The following is a 23,322-nucleotide window of genomic DNA, read 5'->3' as shown; positions in this document are numbered from 1 at the left end:
GCTCTCTGACTCCTCTCTTCTACCTCAGACCCAGCTGAAGCTCTCTGTCTCCTCTCTTCTACCTCAGACCCAGCTGAAGCTCTCTGACTCCTCTCTTCTACCTCAGAGCCAGCTGAAGCTCTCTGACTCTTCTACCTCAGACCCAGCTGAAACTCTGACTCCTCTCTTCTACCTCAGACCCAGCTGAAGCTCTCTGACTCCTCTCTTCTACCTCAGACCCAGCTGAAACTCTGACTCCTCTCTTCTACCTCCGACCCAGCTGAAGCTCTCAGACCCAGCTGAACTCCTCTCTTCTACCTCAGACCCAGCTGAAGCTCTCTGACTCCTCTCTTCTACCTCAGACCCAGCTGAAGCTCTCTGACTCCTCTCTTCTACCTCAGACCCAGCTGAAGCTCTCTGACTCCTCTCTTCTACCTCAGACCCAGCTGAAGCTCTCTGACTCCTCTCTTCTACCTCAGACCCAGCTGAAGCTCTCTGACTCATCTCTTCTACCTCAGACCCAGCTGAAGCTCTCTGACTCCTCTCTTCTACCTCAGACCCAGCTGAAGCTCTCTGACTCCTCTCTTCTACCTCAGACCCAGCTGAAGCTCTCTGACTCATCTCTTCTACCTCAGACCCAGCTGAAGCTCTCTGACTCCTCTCTTCTACCTCAGACCCAGCTGAAGCTCTCTGACTCCTCTCTTCTACCTCAGACCCAGCTGAAGCTCTCTGACTCCTCTCTTCTACCTCAGACCCAGCTGAAGCTCTCTGACTCCTCTCTTCTACCTCAGACCCAGCTGAGGTTCAATCATAGGACATCTTCTCCTAAAAACTCACTGATTCCTTCTCTTCTACCTCAGACCCAGCTGAAGCTCTCTGACTCCTCTCTTCTACCTCAGACCCAGCTGAAGCTCTCTGACTCCTCTCTTCTACCTCAGACCCAGCTGAAGCTCTCTGACTCCTCTCTTCTACCTAAAGTAATCCACTGAAATACAGTCCTACGTCCACAATATCCACCCAACAGTGAAGCTACACACGGAGATGACAGTTCTGATCATGATACGTCCTCCTAATCTCTCTCTCTCTCTTACCATGTCAATTCAAAATGTTGTGGATCCAACAGTGATGAACACCAGAGAGATGAATGTTACAGTACTGACCTGTACTCAGCTTTACCCTCTGACCTGCACTTTACCCTCTGACCTGCACTTTACCCTCTGACCTGCACTTTACCCTCATCATGTGAGTCAAAGGCAGGGTTTACAGGTAACCAGGAGTGGTTACAACCCTGATCAGCCAATCAGAGGTGTCCCTAACAGCGATGACTGTTATCAAGGAACCTTACGTCATCCAATAAGGATTGGTTCAACTTCCTGATTTGTGTAGCAGGAAGAGAATGATCTGAATGCAGGCATTATGGAGTAACAGTTTTTAATGCCTTAACAAAACAGCTATCCATCCCTCTCCTCCCTCTATCCCATGCCAGCAGCATACCACCCTGCATACCACTGCTGGCTTGCTTCTGAAGCTAAGCAGGGTTGGTCCTGGTCAGTCCCTGGATGGGAGACTAGATGCTGCTGGAAGTGGTGTTGGAGGGTCAGTAGGAGGCACTCTTTCCTCTGGTCTAAAAAAATAAATATATATCCCATCACCCCAGGGCAGTGATTGGGGACATTGCCCTGTGTAGGGTGCTGTCTTTCGGATGGGACGTTAAACAGGTGTCCTGACTCTCTGTGGTCACTAAAGATCCCATGGCACTTATTGTAAGAGTCGGGGTGTTAACCCAGGTGTCCTGAATAAATTCCCAATCTGGCCTTCATACCATCATGGTCACCTAATAATCCCCAGTTTACAATTGGCTCATTCATCTCCTCTCCTCTGTAACTATTCCCCAGGTCGTTGCTGTAAATGTGTTCTCAGTCAAATTAACCGGTTAAAATAAGAGTTTAAAAATATATAAATAAATTATTCCTCCCTCCTCTGTCACTCACCCAGCCCTAGGGTGTGTACACACACACAAATAAACAAGGTGTACACACACACACTCTCTCACACACACCAACAATCTGCTTATCCTGTTTCTGCCTCCCCTGCAGTTTTCTCTCTCTCTCTCTCTCTATCTCTCTGTCTCTCTCTATCTCTCTCTCTCTCTCTCTCTCTCTCTCTCTCTCTCTCTCTCTCTCTCACCTACAGTTTCTCCCTCCCCTACAGTTTTCACCTCTCTTCCTGTCTCTCATACATTCACAAGCTGATCCTGGGACAGAGCTCTTTTCACACCCTTGGAACTCGACACTGAGATTTCTATCCACTTCACAGCTCCCTAAACTGAAAGGCCCACCGCTCTGCTCTCACAGACAGGGGAAGAGATTGAACATTTTGCATGGTTGCTTAGCCAGTCAGTTCCTTGAATTAACCTGAATATATATATATACTTCCAAAGTTAAGGAAACAGTCAACTTTGGTTAGAATAGTCCTGTGAGCAATTTTCAATCTCCAAATTACAGGAGGAGAAGAGTCAATTCCTTGGGCTACATGATGATGGCCATCCGACAGCTGACATTTGACCCCTGACATTTGACCCCTGATGCATCACTCTTTAGGAGGTCACTGAGGTCAGGCAGCACAGTAAAACTCTGACTCTGCTCTGCTGAATGTAATGTCAGCCTAACATATCGGACATCACTAATGATGTGCAGTGCATGTTAGAACCATTTTTCAGTGTTCTATTCTCAGTGTTCTATTCTCGGTGTTCTGTTCTCGGTGTTCTGTTCTCGGTGTTCTGTTCTCGGTGTTATGTTCTCAGTGTTATGTTCTCTGTTCTCGGTGTTCTGTTCTCAGTGTTCTGTTCTCAGTGTTCTGTTCTCAGTGTTCTATTCTCAGTGTTATGTTCTCAGTGTTATGTTCTCAGTGTTATGTTCTCTGTTCTCAGTGTGTTCTAGTGTTATGTTCTCAGTGTTCTCAGTGTTCTGTTCTCAGTGTTCTGTTCTCAGTGTTCTGTTCTCGGTGTTCTGTTCTCGGTGTTCTGTTCTCGGTGTTCTGTTCTCAGTGTTCTGTTCTCAGTGTTCTGTTCTCAGTGTTCTGTTCTCAGTGTTCTAGTGTTCTGTTCTCAGTGTTATGTTCTCAGTGTTATGTTCTATTTGTTCAAATGTTCTCACAGTGTTATGTTCTCAGTGTTATGTTCTCAGTGTTCTGTTCTCAGTTATGTTCTCAGTGTTCTGTTCTCAGTGTTCTATTCTCAGTTTGTAGTTCTGTTCTCGGTGTTCTGTTCTCGGTGTTCTGTTCTCGGTGTTTGCAGTTCTGTTCTCAGTGATTGTTCTCAGTGTTAGTGGTTCTGTTCTAGTGTTCTGTTCTCAGTGTTCTGTTCTCAGATGTTCTGTTCTCAGTGTTCTGTTCTCAGTGTTCTGTTCTCATCTGTCAGTTTCTGTTCCCATTCACAGTGTCTCTTCATCAGTGTTATGTTCTCCTGTTCTCAGTGTTCTATTCTCAGTGTTCATTCCAGTGTTCTGTTCTCAGTGTCTCTACATCATCACAGTCTCTGCAGATCATTCTCAGTACCCCATCACAGTCTCTCACATCATTACCCCATCACAGTCTCTCACATCATTACCCCATCACAGTCTCTCACATCATTACCCTGTCAGTCTCTCACATCATTACCCCATCACAGTCTCTCACATCATTACCCTGTCAGTCTCTCACATCATTACCCTGTTCCATCATCAGTCTCTCTCACATCATTACCCCGTTCACAGTTCTCACATCATTACCCCGTCACAGTCTCTCACATCATTACCCCATCACAGTCTCTCACATCATTAGATGTTCACAGTCTCTCACATCATTACCCTGTCAGTCTCTCACATCATTACCCCATCACAGTCTCTCACATCATTACCCTGTCAGTCTCTCACATCATTACCCCATCACAGTCTCTCACATCATTACCCCGTCACAGTCTCTCACATCATTACCCCATCACAGTCTCTCACATCATTACCCCATCACAGTCTCTCATCTCACATCATTACCCCGTCACAGTCTCTCACATCATTACCCCATCACAGTCTCTCACATCATTACCCCATCACAGTCTCTCACATCATTACCCCGTCACAGTGTCTCACATCATTACCCCATCACAGCCTCTCACATCATTACCCATCACAGTCTCTCACATCATTACCCCATCACAGTCTCTCACATCATTACCCCATCACAGTCTCTCACATCATTACCCCATCACAGTCTCTCACATCACTACCCCGTCACAGTCTCTCACATCATTACCCCATCACAGTCTCTCACATCATTACCCCATCACAGTCTCTCACATCATTACCCCATCACAGTCTCTCACATCATTACCCCGTCACAGTCTCTCACATCATTACCCCATCACAGTCTCTCACATCATTACCCATCACAGTCTCTCACATCATTACCCCATCACAGTCTCTCACATCATTACCCCATCACAGTCTCTCACATCATTACCCCATCACAGTCTCTCACATCATTACCCCATCACAGTCTCTCACATCATTACCCCGTCACAGTCTCTCACATCATTACCCCATCACAGTCTCTCACATCATTACCCATCACAGTCTCTCACATCATTACCCCATCACAGTCTCTCACATCATTACCCCCATCACAGTCTCTCACATCATTACCCCATCACTGTCTCTCACATCATTACCCCATCACAGTCTCTCACATCATTACCCCATCACAGTCTCTCACATCATTACCCCGTCACAGTCTCTCACATCATTACCCCATCACAGTCTCTCACATCATTACCCCATCACAGTCTCTCACATCATTACCCCATCACAGTCTCTCACATCATTACCCCATCACAGTCTCTCACATCATTACCCCGTCAGTCTCTCACATCATTACCCCATCACAGTCTCTCACATCATTACCCCATCACAGTCTCTCACATCATTACCCCATCAGTCTCTCACATCATTACCCCATCACAGTCTCTCACATCATTCTCACATCATTACCCCGTCATCACAGTCTCTCACATCATTACCCCGTCACAGTCTCTCACATCATTACCCCATCAGTCTCTCACATCATTACCCCGTCACAGTCTCTCACATCATTACCCCATCACAGTCTCTCACATCATTACCCCATCACAGTCTCTCTCACATCATTACCCCGTCACAGTCTCTCACATCATTACCCCAGTCTCTCACAGTCTCTCACATCATTACCCCATCACAGTCTCTCACATCATTACCCCATCACAGTCTCTCACATCATTACCCCATCACAGTCTCTCACATCATTACCCCATCACAGTCTCTCACATCATTACCCCATCACAGTCTCTCACATCATTACCCCATCACAGTCTCTCACATCATTACCCCATCACAGTCTCTCACATCATTACCCCATCACAGTCTCTCACATCATTACCCCATCACAGTCTCTCCTCACATCATTACCCCATCACAGTCTCTCACATCATTACCCCATCACAGTCTCTCACATCATTACCCCCCCATCATCAGTGTCTCACATCATTACCCCATCACAGTCTCTCACATCATTACCCCATCACAGTCTCTCACATCATTACCCCATCACAGTCTCTCACATCATTACCCCATCAGTCTCTCACATCATTACCCCATCAGTCTCTCACATCATTACCCCATCACAGTCTCTCACATCATTACCCCATCACAGTCTCTCACGTCATTACCCCGTCACAGTCTCTCACATCATTACCCCATCACAGTCTCTCACATCATTAGTCACAGTCTCTCACATCATTACCCCATCACAGTCTCTCACATCATTACCCCATCACAGTCTCTCACATCATTACCCCATCACAGTCTCTCACATCATTACCCCATCACAGTCTCTCACATCATTACCCCATCACAGTCTCTCACATCATTACCCCATCACAGTCTCTCACATCATTACCCCATCAGTCTCTCACATCATTACCCCATCACAGTCTCTCACATCATTACCCCATCACCCACATCATTATCCCATCAGTCTCTCACATCATTACCCCATCACAGTCTCTCACATCATTACCCCGTCACAGTCTCTCACATCATTACCCCATCACAGTCTCTCACATCATTACCCCATCACAGTCTCTCACATCATTACCCCGTCACAGTCTCTCACATCATTACCCCATCACAGTCTCTCACATCATTACCCCGTCACAGTCTCTCACATCATTACCCCGTCACAGTCTCTCACATCATTACCCCGTCACAGTCTCTCACATCATTACCCCGTCAGTCTCTCACATCATTACCCCATCACAGTCTCTCACATCATTACCCCATCAGTCTCTCACATCATTATCCCATCAGTCTCTCACATCATTACCCCATCACAGTCTCTCACATCATTATCCCATCAGTCTCTCACATCATTACCCCATCACAGTCTCTCACATCATTACCCCGTCACAGTCTCTCACATCATTACCCCATCACAGTCTCTCACATCATTACCCCATCACAGTCTCTCACATCATTACCCCGTCACAGTCTCTCACATCATTACCCCATCACAGTGTCTCACATCATTACCCCATCACAGTCTCTCACATCATTACCCCATCACAGTCTCTCACATCATTACCCCATCACAGTCTCTCACATCATTACCCCGTCAGACTGTAACCATACCAGGGCTACTGGGTTTCTATACACCATAATAATGAAGACTGTAGCCATATCAGGGCTACTGGGTTTCTATACACCATAATAATGAAGACTGTAACCATATCAGGGCTACTGGGTTTCTATACACCATAATAATGAAGACTGTAACCATATCAGGGCTACTGGGTTTCTATACACCATAATAATGAAGACTGTAGCCATATCAGGGCTACTGGGTTTCTATACACCATAATAATGAAGACTGTAACCATATCAGGGCTACTGGGTTTCTATACACCATAATAATGTAGCCATATCAGGGCTACTGGGTTTCTATACACCATAATAATGTAGCCATATCAGGGCTACTGGGTTTCTATACACCATAATAATGTAGCCATATCAGGGCTACTGGGTTTCTATACACCATAATAATGAAGACTGTGTCCATATCAGGGCTAATGGGTTTCTATACACCATAATAATGTAGCCATATCAGGGCTACTGGGTTTCTATACACCATAATAATGTAGCCATATCAGGGCTACTGGGTTTCTATACACCATAATAATGTAGCCATATCAGGGCTACTGGGTTTCTATACACAATAATAATAATATAATAATATATCCCATTTAGCAGACGCTTTTGTCCAAAGCGACTTACAAGTCGGCTGGGGCCACTACTTTTACATATGGGTGGTCCCAGCGGGAATCGAACCCACGACGCTTGGCGTTGCAAGCGCCATGCTCTACCGACTGAGCCACACAGGACACCATAATAATGTAGCCATATCAGGGCTACTGGGTTTCTATACACCATAATAATGAAGACTGTGTCCATATCAGGGCTACTGAGTTTCTATACACCATAATAATGAAGACTGTAACCATATCAGGGCTACTGGGTTTCTATACACCATAATAATGAAGACTGTGTCGATATCAGGGCTACTGGGTTTCTATACACCATAATAATGAAGACTGTGTCCATATCAGGGCTACTGGGTTTCTATACACCATAATAATGAAGACTGTAGCCATATCAGGGCTACTGGGTTTCTATATACCATAATAATGAAGACTGTTTCCATATCAGGGCTACTGGGTTTCTATATACCATAATAATGAAGACGGTGTCCATACCAGGGCTACTTTGTTTCTATACACCATAATAATGAAGACTGTAGCCACATCAGGGCTACTGGGTTTCTATACACCATAATAATGAAGACGGTGTCCATACCAGGGCTACTTTGTTTCTATACACCATAATAATGAAGACTGTAGCCATATCAGGGCTACTGGGTTTCTATACACCATAATAATGAAGACTGTGTCCATGCCAGGGCTACTGGGTTTCTCGCCTAACATCTCCTAGCTGTGACAGTATTCCTGTATACTACACTATTGGCCTCGTTCAACACATCCTGATTTGTCACATTCTGTTTCACTGCAAGTGAAACGAAATGGGAGAGCAGCGTTCAACTGTGGTTCACAAGGCTACTATACTATGGCCTCTCAGGTATCGTCTCTTGCCTGGGCTTACTATCCTCTCTTCTGTTTGTCTCCAGGAAAGGCAAAGATGTGCCTCCATCCTTCAAGCACTTCTTCAGCAGCGCCGTTGCCCTCAGCTACATCAACCTTTCAGGAACCAAACTCCCTCCAGAGGCCTTGAAGTGAGCAGACTAACCATGCTCCCTCTGTCTCTGTCTTTCTCTGTCTCTGTCTGTCTCTGTCTTTCTCTCCTCTGTCTTTCTATACTCCTCTGTCTCTGTCTTTCTCTGTCTCTGTCTTATCTGTCTCTGTCTTTCTCTGTCACCATTTCTCTGTCTCTGTCTTTCATATCTCTCTGTCTTTCTCTCCTCTGTCTCTGTCTTTCTCTGTCTCTGGGTTTCTGTCTCTGTCATAATAATCTCTGTCTCTGTCTACTTCTCTTCTCTGTCTAATTCTCTCCTCTGTCTCTGTCTTTCTCTGTCTCTGTCTTTCTCTCTTCTCTCGAAGACTGTCTTTCTCTGTCTCTGTCTTTCTCTCTCTCTGTCTTTCTCTGTCTCTGTCTTTCTCTGTCTCTCTTTCTCTGTCTCTGTCTTTCTCTGTACCTGTCTCTGTCTTTCTCTGTCTCTGTCTCTGTCTTTCTCTGTCTCTGCCTTTCTCTCCTCTGTCTCTGTCTTTCTCTCCTCTCTCTCTGTCTTTCTGTTTCCATCTCTCTACTCTCTCTGTCTCATAATTCTCTCCTCTCTGTCTCTCTGTCTCTCTCTTTCTACTGGGTTTCTCTGTCTCTCTTTCTCTCCTCTCTGTCTTTCCATATCTCTCTGTCTTTCTCTCCTCTCTCTGTCTTTCTCTCCTCTCTGTCTTTCTCTCCTCTCTCTGTCTTTCTCTCCTCTGTCTCTGTCTCTCTCTGTCTCCATCTTTCTCTCCTCCCTCTGTCTCAATCTCTTCTGTCCCTCCTTCTCACTTTCCCTCTCTCTCATCTCCTTCTTTTCTCTCTTTCTCACACTCTCTGTGTCTCTTCATATCTTACGCTACCCCCACCATAATAATATTTTTCCTAATAGGAAATAGAGCGACACTGAGTGTACAAAACATTAGGAACACCTTCCTAATATTGAGTTGCACTGGGTTTCTATACACCATTAATGCCTGTAACCATATCAGAACATCCTACACCATAATCAGGCATGGACTACAAGGTGTCAAAAATGCCATATCAGGGATGCTGGTTTCCCATGTTGACTCTAATGCTTCCCACAGTCGTGTCAAGTTGGCTGGATGTCCTTTGGGTGGTGGACCATTCTATACACACGGGAAACTGTTGAGCGTGAAAAACCCAGCATATTGCTACTGGTTCTTGGATACGTCTGGCACCTATGACCACTCCCTGTTCAAAGGCACTTTAAGCTCTTGTCTTGCCCATTCACCTCTGAATACATAAACAATGCCACCACCCCCTGCAGGTCTCTACTGGGTTTCATCCCATGTGACAAACAATCCAGGTCTCAATTATCTCACTCTTATACAACCTTCTCTGACCTGTTTCATCCTATCGTTTACTCTGACTGCAGTGGATTTAACACGTGACTTTCACCTGGATTCACCTAATAATGTCAGTCTATGTCAGGGAAAGAGCAGGTGTTCCTAATGTTTTGTAGCCGCTCAGTGTACACCATATAATCACTCTCTCAGCATCTCATGAACTACTGTTTCTTCATCCCATAAACTAGACTGGATTCTTCATCCCATAAACTAGACTGGATTCTTCATCCCATAAACTAGACTGGATTCTTCATCCCATAAACTAGACTGGATTCTTCATCCCATAAACTAGACTGGATTCTTCATCCCATAAACTAGACTATATTCTTCATCCCATAAACTAGACTGGATTCTTCATCCCATAAACTAGACTGGATTCTTCATCCCATAAACTAGACTGGATTCTTCATCCCATAAACTAGACTGGATTCTTCATCCCATAAACTAGACTGGATTCTTCATCCCATAAACTAGACTGGATTCTTCATCCCATAAACTAGACTGGATTCTTCATCGCATAAACTAGACTGGATTCTTCATCCCATAAACTAGACTATATTCTTCATCCCATAAACTAGACAGTATTCTTCATCCCATAAACTAGACTGGATTCTTCATCCCATAAACTAGACTGGATTCTTCATCCCATAAACTAGACTGGATTCTTCATCCCATAAACTAGACTGGATTCTTCATCCCATAAACTAGACTGGATTCTTCATCCCATAAACTAGACTGGATTCTTCATCCCATGAACTAGACTGGATTCTTCATCCCATGAACTAGACTGGATTCTTCATCCCATAAACTAGACTATATTCTTCATCCCATAAACTAGACAGTATTCTTCATCCCATAAACTAGACTGGATTCTTCATCCCATAAACTAGACTGGATTCTTCATCCCATAAACTAGACTGGATTCTCCATCCTGTATGTTAGTATTCTTCATTGTTAGTCTCTGTTATAAACCTAACCAATAGTGAGTCTGCCTGAAATGTATTAAACAATATTGTTGTCTTCCTTGCAGAGCTCTTCTGCTCGGTCTGGCCAGTAACCCCAACATCAAGGAAGTGTCGTTAGACCTCAGCTGCTGTGAGGTAAGAACACAGAGAGGCTACAGGAAGTGTCGTTAGACCTCAGCTGCTGTGAGGTAAGACCACAGAGAGGCTAAAGGAAGTGTCGTTAGACCTTAGCTGCTGTGAGGTAAGAACACAGAGAGGCTAAGCACTTCTGTCAGGAAGTTAGACCTCAGCTGCTGTGAGGTAAGAACACAGAGAGGCTACAGGAAGTGTCGTTAGACCTCAGCTGCTGTGAGGTAAGAACACAGAGAGGCTACAGGAAGTGTCGTTAGACCTCAGCTGCTGTGAGGTAAGAACACAGAGAGGCTCTGTCGTTAGACTTCAGCTGCTGTGAGGTAAGAACACAGTCAGGCTACAGGAAGTGTCGTTAGACCTCAGCTGCTGTGAGGTAAGAACACAGAGAGGCTACAGGAAGTGTCGTTAGACCTCAGCTGCTGTGAGGTAAGAACACAGAGAGGCTACAGTCTTTGTCTGTCTTAGACCTCAGCTCTGTGAGGTAAGAACACTGAGGCTACAGGTCTCTGTGTCTTAGATCTTCCAGTTGTGGAAAATAGATATGAAAGACAACTTTATTAGTCAGCGTGAGATAACGACAGAGGAAAAGTGTTTTAGTTGCTTTATCAATGTACTATACATCAATGACCTCTTCACTATAGTACTATACATCAATGAACTCTTCACTATAGTACTATACATCAATGACCTCTTCACTATAGTACTATATGTTAATGACTATTTCACTCTATATATTAATGACCTCTTCACTATAGTACTATACATCAATGACCTCTTCACTATAGTCCTATACATCAATGACCTCTTCACTATAGTACTATATGTTAATGAACTCTTCACTATAGTACTATATGTTAATGACCTCTTCACTGTAGTAATATATGTTAATGACCTCTTCACTCTGTCTTTCTCTGACTCTCTTCACTATAGTCTACACATCAATGACTGTCTCTTCACTATAGTACTATGTCTTTCAATGACCTCTTCACTATTCTACTAATACATCAATGACCTCTTCACTATAGTACTATACATCAATGACTACATCAATTCACTCTTCACTATGTACTATACATCAATGACCTCTTCACTATAGTACTATATGTTAATGACTATTTCACTCTATATATTAATGACCTCTTCACTATAGTACTATACATCAATGACCTCTTCACTATAGTCCTATACATCAATGACCTCTTCACTATAGTACTGTCTATGTTAATGACCTTCTCTTCACTATATGTTAATGACCTCTTCACTATAGTACTGTATGTCAATGACCTCTTCACTATAGTACTGTATGTCCTAATATGTCATTAAAAACATTAGCAGATCTCTGAAAGCAAGAATCCACCTCTTGTTCTGGCCCAGATATGTGACGTTTAGCTGAATGTTCTGGTCCAGATATGTGACTTTAGCTGTATGTTCTGGTCCAGTTATGTCGTTTCTGAATGTTCTGGTCCAGATATGTGACGTCTTAGCTGAACGTTCTGGTCCAGATATGTAACGTTTAGCTGAATGTTCTGGTCCAGATATGTGACATTTAGCTGAATGTTCTGGTCCAGATATGTGACGTTTAGCTGAATGTTCTGGTCCAGATATGTGACTTTAGCTGTATGTTCTGGTCCAGATATGTGACGTTTAGCTGAATGTTCTGGTCCAGATATGTGTCTTTTAGCTGAATGTTCTGGTACAGATATGTGACGTCTTAGCTGAATGTTCTGGTCCAGATATGTGACGTCTATCTGAATGTTCTGGTCCTTTAGCTGAATGTTCTGGTCCAGATATGTGACGTTTAGCTGAATGTTCTGGTCAAGATATGTGACGTTTAGCTGTATGTTCTGGTCCAGATATGTGACGTTTAGCTGAATGTTCTGGCCCAGATATGTGACGTTTAGCTGAATGTTCTGGTCCTTTAGCTGAATGTTCTGGTCCAGATATGTGACGTTTAGCTGAATGTTCTGGTCCAGATATGTGACGTTTAGCTGAACGTTCTGGTCCAGATATGTGACGTTTAGCTGAACGTTCAGATCCAGATATGTGACGTTTAGCTGAATGTTCTGGTCCAGATATGTAACGTTTAGCTGTATGTTCTGGTCCAGATATGTGACGTTTAGCTGAATGTTCTGGTCCAGATATGTGACGTTTAGCTGAATGTTCTGGTCCTTTAGCTGTATGTTCTGGTCCAGATATGTGACATTTAGCTGAATGTTCTGGTCCAGATATGTGACGTTTAGCTGAATGTTCTGGTCCAGATATGTAACGTTTAGCTGAATGTTCTGGTCCAGATATGTGACGTTTAGCTGAATGTTCTGGTCCAGATATGTGACGTTTAGCTGAATGTTCTGGTCCAGATATGTGACGTTTAGCTGAATGTTCTGGTCCAGATATGTAACGTTTAGCTGAATGTTCTGGTCCAGATATGTGACATTTAGCTGAATGTTCTGGTCCAGATATGTGACATTTAGCTGAATGTTCTGGTCCAGATATGTGACGTTTAGCTGAATGTTCTGGTCCAGATATGTGACGTTTAGCTGAATGTTCTGGTCCAGATATGTAACGTTTAGCTGAATGTTCTGGCCCAGATATGTGACGTTTAGCTGAATGTTCTGGTCCTTTATCTGAATGTTCTGGTCCAGATATGTGACGTTTAGCTGAATGTTCTGGTCCAGATATGTGACGTTTAGCTGAATGTTCTGGTCCAGATATGTGACGTTTAGCTGAATATTCTGGTCCAGATATGTGACGTTTAGCTGTATGTTCTGGTCCAGATATGTGACGTTTAGCTGAATATTCTGGTCCAGATATGTGACGTTTAGCTGAATGTTCTGGTCCTTTAGCTGAATGTTCTGGTCCAGATATGTGACGTTTAGCTGAATGTTCTGGTCCAGATATGTGACGTTTAGCTGAACGTTCTGGTCCAGATATGTGACGTTTAGCTGAATGTTCTGGTCCAGATATGTGTCATTTAGCTGAATGTTCTGGTCCAGATATGTGACGTTTCGCTGAATGTTCTTCGTCAGTTTAAGAATTGTAAAATGAGCACTAGCTTTGGCCTTGATGGTTTTTGAAGTGAACATCCCATAGCTCTGTCTGTTGTTATAGCTTCCTCCTTTCCAAATATACCTGATGAGTCTACTATAACTCTATATAATGGATCACTTGGCGAAGCAAGAGAGAGAGAGAGAGAGAGAGAGAAGAGAGGAACAGGAAGGAGATTGAATAGAAATGGCTAATTATGTCACGCACTCACACACACGCATGCACAGAAACACACACACACACACTCTCTCTCTCACCCCCATGCCCTAATCTACTAAAGATGTCTTTCCACAGATTCATTGAATACCACTGCAGCAGGAACCACAGTTAGCTAAATAATTTCAAATTTTAAACCGCTGCTGAGCTACTAAATTATCTCTTGCCTTTCAGTCTTTGTGGGTGTAATAATGAACCATTGGTTTGAAGCAGTCTCACTGTGTGCTACAGTACTATATGTGTTTTTGAGTGATTCCCAAATGGCACCCTATTCCCTATGTAGTGCACTACTTCTGACCAGAACCCAATAGGTCCTGGTCAAAAGTAGTGCACTACATAGGAAATAGGGTGCCATTTGGGATAAATACTCTTGTCAAATTGTATGTGGATGATCTAGCCAGAGGATTGTTCTCTCTAATAGCTAGCTACTGGTCACTGTATATCTCTGATGTGTGTTGTGCTCTCTAATAGCTAGCTACTGGTCCCTGTATGTCTCTGATGTGTTGTTGTTCTCTCTAATAGCTAGTTACTGGTCCCTGTATATCTCTGATGTGTGTTGTTGTTCTCTCTAATAGCTAGTTACTGGTCCCTGTATATCTCTGATGTGTTGTTGTTCTCTCTAATAGCTAGCTACTGGTCCCTGTATATCTCTGATGTGTTGTTGTTCTCTCTAATAGCTAGCTACTGGTCCCTGTATATCTCTGATGTGTGTTGTTGTTCTCTCTAATAGCTAGCTACTGGTCCCTGTATATCTCTGATGTGTGTTGTTGTTCTCTCTAATAGCTAGCTACTGGTCCCTGTATATCTCTGATGTGTCTTGTTGTTGTTCATCTCTAATAGCTAGCTACTGGTCCCTGTATATCTCTGATGTGTGTTGTTGTTCTTCTCTCTAATAGCTAGCTACTGGTCCCTGTATATCTCTGATGTGTGTTGTTGTTCTCTCTAATAGCTAGCTACTGGTCCCTGTATATCTCTGATGTGTGTTGTTGTTCTCTCTAATAACTAGCTACTGGTCCCTGTATATCTCTGATGTGTGTTGTTGTTCTCTCTAATAGCTAGCTACTGGTCCCTGTAATATCTCTGATGTGTTGTTGTTCTCTCTAATAGCTAGCTACTGGTCCCTGTATATCTCTGATGTGTGTTGTTGTTCTCTCTAATAGCTAGCTACTGGTCCCTGTATATCTCTGATGTGTTGTTGTTCTCTCTAATAGCTAGCTACTGGTCCCTGTATATCTCTGATGTGTGTTGTTGTTCTCTCTAATAACTAGCTACTGGTCGCTGTATATCTCTGATGTGTGTTGTTGTTCTCTCTAATAACTAGCTACTGGTCCCTGTATATCTCTGATGTGTTGTTGTTCTCTCTAATAACTAGCTACTGGTCCCTGTATATCTCTGATGTGTGTTGTTGTTCTCTCTAATAGCTAGCTACTGGTCCCTGTATATCTCTGATGTGTGTTGTTCTCTCTAATAGCTAGCTACTGGTCCCTGTATATCTCTGATGTGTGTTGTTCTCTCTAATAGCTAGCTACTGGTGCCTGTATATCTCTGATGTGTTGTTGTTCTCTCTAATAGCTAGCTACTGGTCCCTGTATATCTCTGATGTGTGTTGTTGTTCTCTCTAATAGCTAGCTACTGGTCCCTGTATATTTGATGTGTTGTTGTTCTCTCTAATAGCTAGCTACTGGTCCCTGTATATCTCTGATGTGTTGTTGTTCTCTCTAATAGCTCACTACTGGTCCCTGTATATTTGATGTGTTGTTGTTCTCTCTAATAGCTAGCTACTGGTGCCTGTATATCTAGACCTCTGATGTGTTGTTGTTCCCTCTAATAACTAGCTACTGGTCCCTGTATATCTCTGATGTGTTGTTGTTCTCTCTAATAGCTAGCTACTGGTCCCTGTATATCTCTGATGTGTTGTTGTTCTCTCTAATAGCTAGCTACTGGTCCTTGTATATCTCTGATGTGTGTTGTTCTCTCTAATAGCTATCTACTGGTCCCTGTATATCTCTGATGTGTTGTTGTTCTACTGGTCTCTGTATATCTCTGATGTGTTGTTGTTCTCTCTAATAGCTAGCTACTGGTCCCTGTATATCTCTGATGTGTCTTGTTGTTGTTCTCTCTAATAGCTAGCTACTGGTCCCTGTATATCTCTGATGTGTCTTGTTGTTGTTCTCTCTAATAGCTAGCTACTGGTCCCTGTATATCTCTGATGTGTCTTGTTGTTGTTCTTTCTAATAGCTAGCTACTGGTCCCTGTATATCTCTGATGTGTCTTGTTCTCTCTCCCTAATGCTGCTCTAAGCTTGGTCACTGTGTAAGTATTACCCTGACTAAAGACTGATAACTACTGTTAACCCCTGGCGATAACTCAGGCTAGGGAAGTTGCTGTTCTGTATCTACATCTATTGTTATCCCAGCCCTAGGGAAGCTGCTGTTCTGTATCTACATCTATTGTTATTCCAGCCCTAGGGAAGCTGCTGCTCTGTATCTACATCTATTGTTATTCCAGCCCTAGGGAAGCTGCTGTTCTGTATCTACATCTATTGTTATCACAACCCTAGGGAAGCTGCTGTTCTGTATCTACATCTATTGTTATTCCAGCCCTAGGGAAGCTGCTGCTCTGTATCTACATCTATTGTTAAGCCCTGGGAAGCTGCTGGTTCTGTATCTACATCTATTGTTATTCCAGCCCTAGGGAAGTTGCTGTTCTGTATCTACATCTATTGTTATCCAACCTAGGGAAGCTGCTGTTCTGTATCTACATCTATTGTTATCCCAGCCCTAGGGAAGCTGCTGTTCTGTATCTACATCTATTGTTATTCCAGCCCTAGGGAAGCTGCTGTTCTGTATCTACATCTATTGTTATCCCAGCCCTAGGGAAGCTGCTGTTCTGTATCTACATCTATTGTTATCCCAGCCCTAGGGAAGCTGCTGTTCTGTGTCTACATCTATTGTTATCACAACCCTAGGGAAGCTGCTGTTCTGTATCTACATCTATTGTTATCACAACCCTAGGGAAGCTGCTGTTCTGTATCTACATCTATTGTTATTCCAGCCCTAGGGAAGCTGCTGTTCTGTATCTACATCTATTGTTATCCCAGCCCTAGGGAAGCTGCTGTTCTGTATCTACATCTATTGTTATCCCAGCCCTAGGGAAGCTGCTGTTCTGTTTCTACATCTATTGTTATCCCAGCCCTAGGGAAGCTGCTGTTCTGTATCTACATCTATTGTTATCACAACCCTAGGAAGCTGCTGTTCTGTATCTACATCTATTGTTATCACAACCCTAGGGAAGCTGCTGTTCTGTATCTACATCTATTGTTATCCCAGCCCTAGGGAAGCTGCTGTTCTGTATCTACATCTATTGTTATCCCAGCCCTAGGGAAGCTGCTGTTCTGTATCTACATCTATTGTTATCACAACCCTAGGGAAGCTGCTGTTCTGTGTCTACATCTATTGTTATCCCAACCCTAGGGAAGCTGCTGTTCTGTATCTACATCTATTGTTATCACAACCCTAGGGAAGCTGTTGTTCTGTATCTACATCTATTGTTATCCCAGCCCTAGGGAAGCTGCTGTTCTGTATCTACATCTATTGTTATCCCAGCCCTAGGGAAGCTGCTGTTCTGTGTCTACATCTATTGTTATCACAACCCTAGGGAAGCTGCTGTTCTGTTTCTACATCTATTGTTATCCCAGCCCTAGGGAAGCTGCTGCTCTGTATCTACATCTATTGTTATCCCAGCCCTAGGGAAGCTGCTGTTCTGTATCTACATCTATTGTTATCCCAGCCCTAGTGAAGCTGCTGTTCTGTGTCTACATCTATTGTTATCACAACCCTAGGAAGCTGCTGTTCTGTATCTACATCTATTGTTATCCCAGCCCTAGGTCCTTTATAAGCTGCTGTTCTGTATCTACATCTATTGTTATCACAACCCTAGGGAAGCTGCTGTTCTGTTTCTACATCTATTGTTATCCCAGCCCTAGGGAAGCTGCTGCTCTGTATCTACATCTATTGTTATCCCAGCCCTAGGGAAGCTGCTGTTCTGTATCTACATCTATTGTTATTCCAGCCCTAGGGAAGCTGCTGTTCTGTATCTACATCTATTGTTATTCCAGCCCTAGGGAAGCTGCTGTTCTGTATCTACATCTATTGTTATCCCAGCCCTAGGGACGCTGCTGTTCTGTATCTACATCTATTGTTATTCCAGCCCTAGGGAAGCTGCTGTTCTGTATCTACATCTATTGTTATCACAACCCTAGGGAAGCTGCTGTTCTGTATCTACATCTATTGTTATCACAACCCTAGGGAAGCTGCTGTTCTGTATCTACATCTATTGTTATCACAACCCTAGGGAAGCTGCTGTTCTGTGTCTACATCTATTGTTATCACAACCCTAGGGAAGCTGCTGTTCTGTATCTACATCTATTGTTATCCCAGCCCTAGGGAAGCTGCTGTTCTGTATCTACATCTATTGTTATCCCAGCCCTAGGGAAGCTGCTGTTCTGTATCTACATCTATTGTTATCACAACCCTAGGGAAGCTGCTGTTCTGTATCTACATCTATTGTTATCACAACCCTAGGGAAGCTGCTGTTCTGTATCTACATCTATTGTTATTCCAGCCCTAGGGAAGCTGCTGTTCTGTATCTACATCTATTGTTATTCCAGCCCTAGGGAAGCTGCTGTTCTGTTTCTCATATCTCATCTTGTCTCTCTATTGACAGCTCAGGTCTGGGGGTCACAGATCCTGGAGGGATGCATCGCTGAGCTCCCCAACATCTCCAGTCTGGACATCTCTGATAACGGTAAGACTATATCTAGCTTCTCTATATCTATAATGTAAAGACAACAGTAAAACAAGACAAGGGAATGCAGTTTATCCAATATAAAGCAGGGGTGTCCGAAGGGTTGTGTGGGTGGCTGGGTATATAGGGTTGTGTGTGTGGCTGGGTGTATAGAGTTGTGTGGGTGGCTGGGTATATAGAGTTGTGTGGGTGGCTGGGTGTATAGGGTTGTGTGGGTGGCTGGGTATATAGGGTTGTGTGGGTGGCTGGGTGTATAGGGTTGTGTGGGTGGCTGGGTGTATAGGGTTGTGTGGGTGGCTGGGTGTATAGGGTTGTGTGGGTGGGTGGCTGGGTATATAGGGTTGTGTGGGTGGCTGGGTATATAGGGTTGTGTGGGTGGCTGGGTGTATAGGGTTGTGTGGGTGGCTGGGTATATAGGGTTGTGTGGGTGGCTGGGTGTATAGGGTTGTGTGGGTGGCTGGGTGTATAGGGTTGTGTGGGTGGCTGGGTGTATAGGGTTGTGTGGGTGGCTGGGTTATATAGGGTTGTGTGGGTGGCTGGGTGTATAGGGTTGTGTGGGTGGCTGGGTATATAGGGTTGTGTGGGTGGCTGGGTGTATAGGGTTGTGTGGGTGGCTGGCTGTAGGCTTTTCCTCCAGCCCAACCAACCCAGTAGTGCAGCTGACTCGACTAATATAATGATTTATTTAAAGACTGTGATTAGCTGATTGGTTGATTCAGGTGTGTCACTGCTTTGGCTCCCAGAATGCCTTTTTAGATGATTGGTTTGTGTTTCCTCCAGGTCTGGACTCTGACCTGTCCACTCTGCTGGTGTGGCTGGCCAAGAACCGATCCATCCGACACCTCTCACTGGGGAAGAACTTCAACAACATCAAGTCCAAGTACGATGGGGGGGCGGGCTGGGTCAGCACTGGGGGAGGGCTGGGTCAGGACTGGGGGAGGGCTGGGTCAGGACTGGGGGAGGGCTGGGTCAGGACTGGGGGAGGGCTGGGTCAGGACTGGGGGAGGGCTGGGTCAGGACTGGGGGAGGGCTGGGTCAGGACTGGGGGAGGGCTGGGTCAGGACTGGGGGAGGGCTGGGTCAGGACTGGGGAGGGCTGGGTCAGGACTGGGGGAGGCTGGGTCAGGACTGGGGGAGGGCTGGGTCAGCACTGGGGGAGGGCTGGGTCAGGACTGGGGGAGGGCTGGGTCAGGACTGGGGGAGGGCTGGGTCAGGACTGGGGAGGGCTGGGGGAGGGCTGGGTCAGGGCTGGGGGAGGGCTGGGTCAGGACTGGGGGAGGGCTGGGTCAGCATTGGGGGAGGGCTGGGTCAGGACTGGGGGAGGGCTGGGTCAGGACTGGGGAGGGCTGGGTCAGCACTGGGGGAGGGCTGGGTCAGCACTGGGGGAGGGCTGGGTCAGGACTGGGGGAGGGCTGGGTCAGGACTGGGGAGGGCTGGGTCAGGACTGGGGAGGGCTGGGTCAGGACTGGGGGAGGGCTGGGTCAGCACTGGGGAGGGCTGGGTCAGCACTGGGGGAGGGCTGGGTCAGGACTGGGGGAGGGCTGGGTCAGGACTGGGGAGGGCTGGGTCAGCACTGGGGGAGGGCTGGGTCAGGACTGGGGGAGGGCTGGGTCAGGACTGGGAGAGGGCTGGGTCAGGACTGGGGGAGGGCTGGGTCAGGACTGGGGGAGGGCTGGGTCAGGACTGGGGGAGGGCTGGGTCAGGACTGGGGGAGGCTGGGTCAGGACTGGGGAGGGCTGGGTCAGCACTGGGGAGGGCTGGGTCAGGACTGGGGAGGGCTGGGTCAGGACTGGGGGAGGGCTGGGTCAGGACTGGGGGAGGGCTGGGGGAGGGCTGGGTCAGGGCTGGGGGAGGGCTGGGTCAGGACTGGGGGAGGGCTGGGTCAGCATTGGGGGAGGGCTGGGTCAGGACTGGGGGAGGGCTGGGTCAGGACTGGGGAGGGCTGGGTCAGGACTGGGGGAGGGCTGGGTCAGGACTGGGGGAGGGCTGGGTCAGGACTGGGGGAGGGCTGGGTCAGGGCTGGGGGAGGGCTGGGTCAGGACTGGGGAGGGCTGGGTCAGCATTGCGGGAGGGCTGGGTCAGGACTGGGGGGCTGGGCTGGGTCAGGACTGGGGAGGGCTGGGTCAGCACTGGGGGGAGGGCTGGGTCAGCACTGGGGGAGGGCTGGGTCAGGACTGGGGGAGGGCTGGGTCAGGACTAGGGGGAGGGCTGGGTCAGGACTGGGGGAGGGCTGGGTCAGGACTGGGGAGGGCTGGGTCAGGACTGGGGGAGGGCTGAGTCAGGACTGGGGGAGGGCTGGGTCAGGACTGGGGGAGGGCTGGGTCAGGACTGGGGGAGGGCTGAGTCAGGACTGGGGGAGGGCTGGGTCAGGACTGGGGGAGGGCTGGGTCAGGACTGGGGGAGGGCTGGGTCAGGACTGGGGGAGGGCTGGGTCAGGACTGGGGAGGCTGGGTCAGGACTGGGGGAGGGCTGGGTCAGCACTGGGGGAGGGCTGGGTCAGGACTGGGGGAGGGCTGGGTCAGGACTGGGGGAGGGCTGGGTCAGGACTGGGGGAGGGCTGGGTCAGGGCTGGGGGAGGGCTGGGTCAGGACTGGGGGAGGGCTGGGTCAGCATTGGGGGAGGGCTGGGTCAGGACTGGGGGAGGGCTGGGTCAGGACTGGGGAGGGCTGGGTCAGGACTGGGGGAGGGCTGGGTCAGGACTGGGGGAGGGCTGGGTCAGCATTGGGGGAGGGCTGGGTCAGGACTGGGGGAGGGCTGGGTCAGGACTGGGGAGGGCTGGGTCAGGACTGGGGAGGGCTGGGTCAGGACTGGGGGAGGGCTGGGTCAGGACTGGGGGGGAGGGCTGGGGGAGGGCTGGGTCAGGGCTGGGGAGGGCTGGGTCAGGACTGGGGGAGGGCTGGGTCAGCATTGGGGGAGGGCTGGGTCAGGACTGGGGGAGGGCTGGGTCAGGACTGGGGAGGGCTGGGTCAGCACTGGGGGAGGGCTGGGTCAGCACTGGGGGAGGGCTGGGTCAGGACTGGGGAGGGCTGGGTCAGGACTGGGGAGGGCTGGGTCAGGACTGGGGAGGGCTGGGTCAGGACTGGGGGAGGGCTGGGTCAGGACTGGGGGAGGGCTGGGTCAGCACTGGGGGAGGGCTGGGTCAGGACTGGGGGAGGGCTGGGTCAGGACTGGGGGAGGGCTGAGTCAGGACTGGGGGAGGGCTGGGTCAGGACTGGGTCAGGACTGGGGGAGGGCTGGGTCAGGACTGGGGGAGGGCTGGGTCAGGACTGGGGGAGGGCTGGGTCAGGACTGGGGGAGGGCTGAGTCAGGACTGGGGAGGGCTGGGTCAGGACTGGGGGAGGGCTGGGTCAGGACTGGGGAGGGCTGGGTCAGGACTGGGGGAGGGCTGAGTCAGGACTGGGGGAGGGCTGGGTCAGGACTGGGGGAGGGCTGGGTCAGGACTGGGGGAGGGCTGGGTCAGGACTGGGGGAGGGCTGGGTCAGGACTGGGGGAGGGCTGGGTCAGGACTGGGGGAGGGCTGGGTCAGCACTGGGGGAGGGCTGGGTCAGGACTGGGGGAGGGCTGGGTCAGGACTGGGGGAGGGCTGGGTCAGCACTGGGGGAGGGCTGGGTCAGGACTGGGGGAGGGCTGGGTCAGGACTGGGGGAGGGCTGGGGAGGGCTGGGTCAGGACTGGGGAGGGCTGGGTCAGGACTGGGGGAGGGCTGGGTCAGGACTGGGGGAGGGCTGGGTCAGGACTGGGGGAGGGCTGAGTCAGGACTGGGGGAGGGCTGGGTCAGGACTGGGGGAGGGCTGAGTCAGGACTGGGGGAGGGCTGGGTCAGGACTGGGGAGGGCTGGGTCAGGACTGGGGGAGGGCTGGGTCAGGACTGGGGGAGGGCTGGGTCAGGACTGGGGGAGGGCTGGGTCAGGACTGGGGAGGGCTGGGTCAGGACTGGGGAGGGCTGGGTCAGCACTGGGGGAGGGCTGGGTCAGGACTGGGGAGGGCTGGGTCAGGACTGGGGGAGGGCTGGGTCAGCACTGGGGGAGGGCTGGGTCAGGACTGGGGGAGGGCTGGGTCAGGACTGGGGGAGGGCTGGGGGAGGGCTGGGTCAGGGCTGGGGGAGGGCTGGGTCAGGACTGGGGGAGGGCTGGGTCAGCACTGGGGGAGGGCTGGGTCAGGACTGGGGGAGGGCTGCGTCAGGACTGGGGGAGGGCTGCGTCAGGACTGGGGGAGGGCTGGGTCAGGACTGGGGGAGGGCTGGGTCAGGACTGGGGGATCTGGGTCAGGACTGGGGGAGTGCTGGGTCAGGACTGGGGGAGGGCTGGGTCAGGACTGGGGAGGGCTGGGTCAGCACTGGGGGAGGGCTGGGTCAGCACTGGGGGAGGGCTGGGTCAAACTGGGGAGGGCTGGGTCAGGACCAATATCCTTACTGTCTGGCTGGAGATGGAAGCATACACACAACACATCCCTTAACACACAACACATCCCTTAACAAAC

At 48.2% G+C, this 23,322-nt stretch overlaps 1 pseudogene; it reads left to right on the top strand.

The window, feature by feature from the left end:
* Positions 1 to 23,322, top strand: part of LOC135519849 (F-actin-uncapping protein LRRC16A-like) — a 106,835-nt pseudogene that overhangs the window by 10,685 nt on the left and 72,828 nt on the right.

Source organism: Oncorhynchus masou, chromosome 29, assembly GCF_036934945.1.
Source record: "Oncorhynchus masou masou isolate Uvic2021 chromosome 29, UVic_Omas_1.1, whole genome shotgun sequence".
Classification (NCBI taxonomy): domain Eukaryota; kingdom Metazoa; phylum Chordata; class Actinopteri; order Salmoniformes; family Salmonidae; genus Oncorhynchus; species Oncorhynchus masou.
This window is presented reverse-complemented; position numbering and strand designations above follow the sequence as displayed.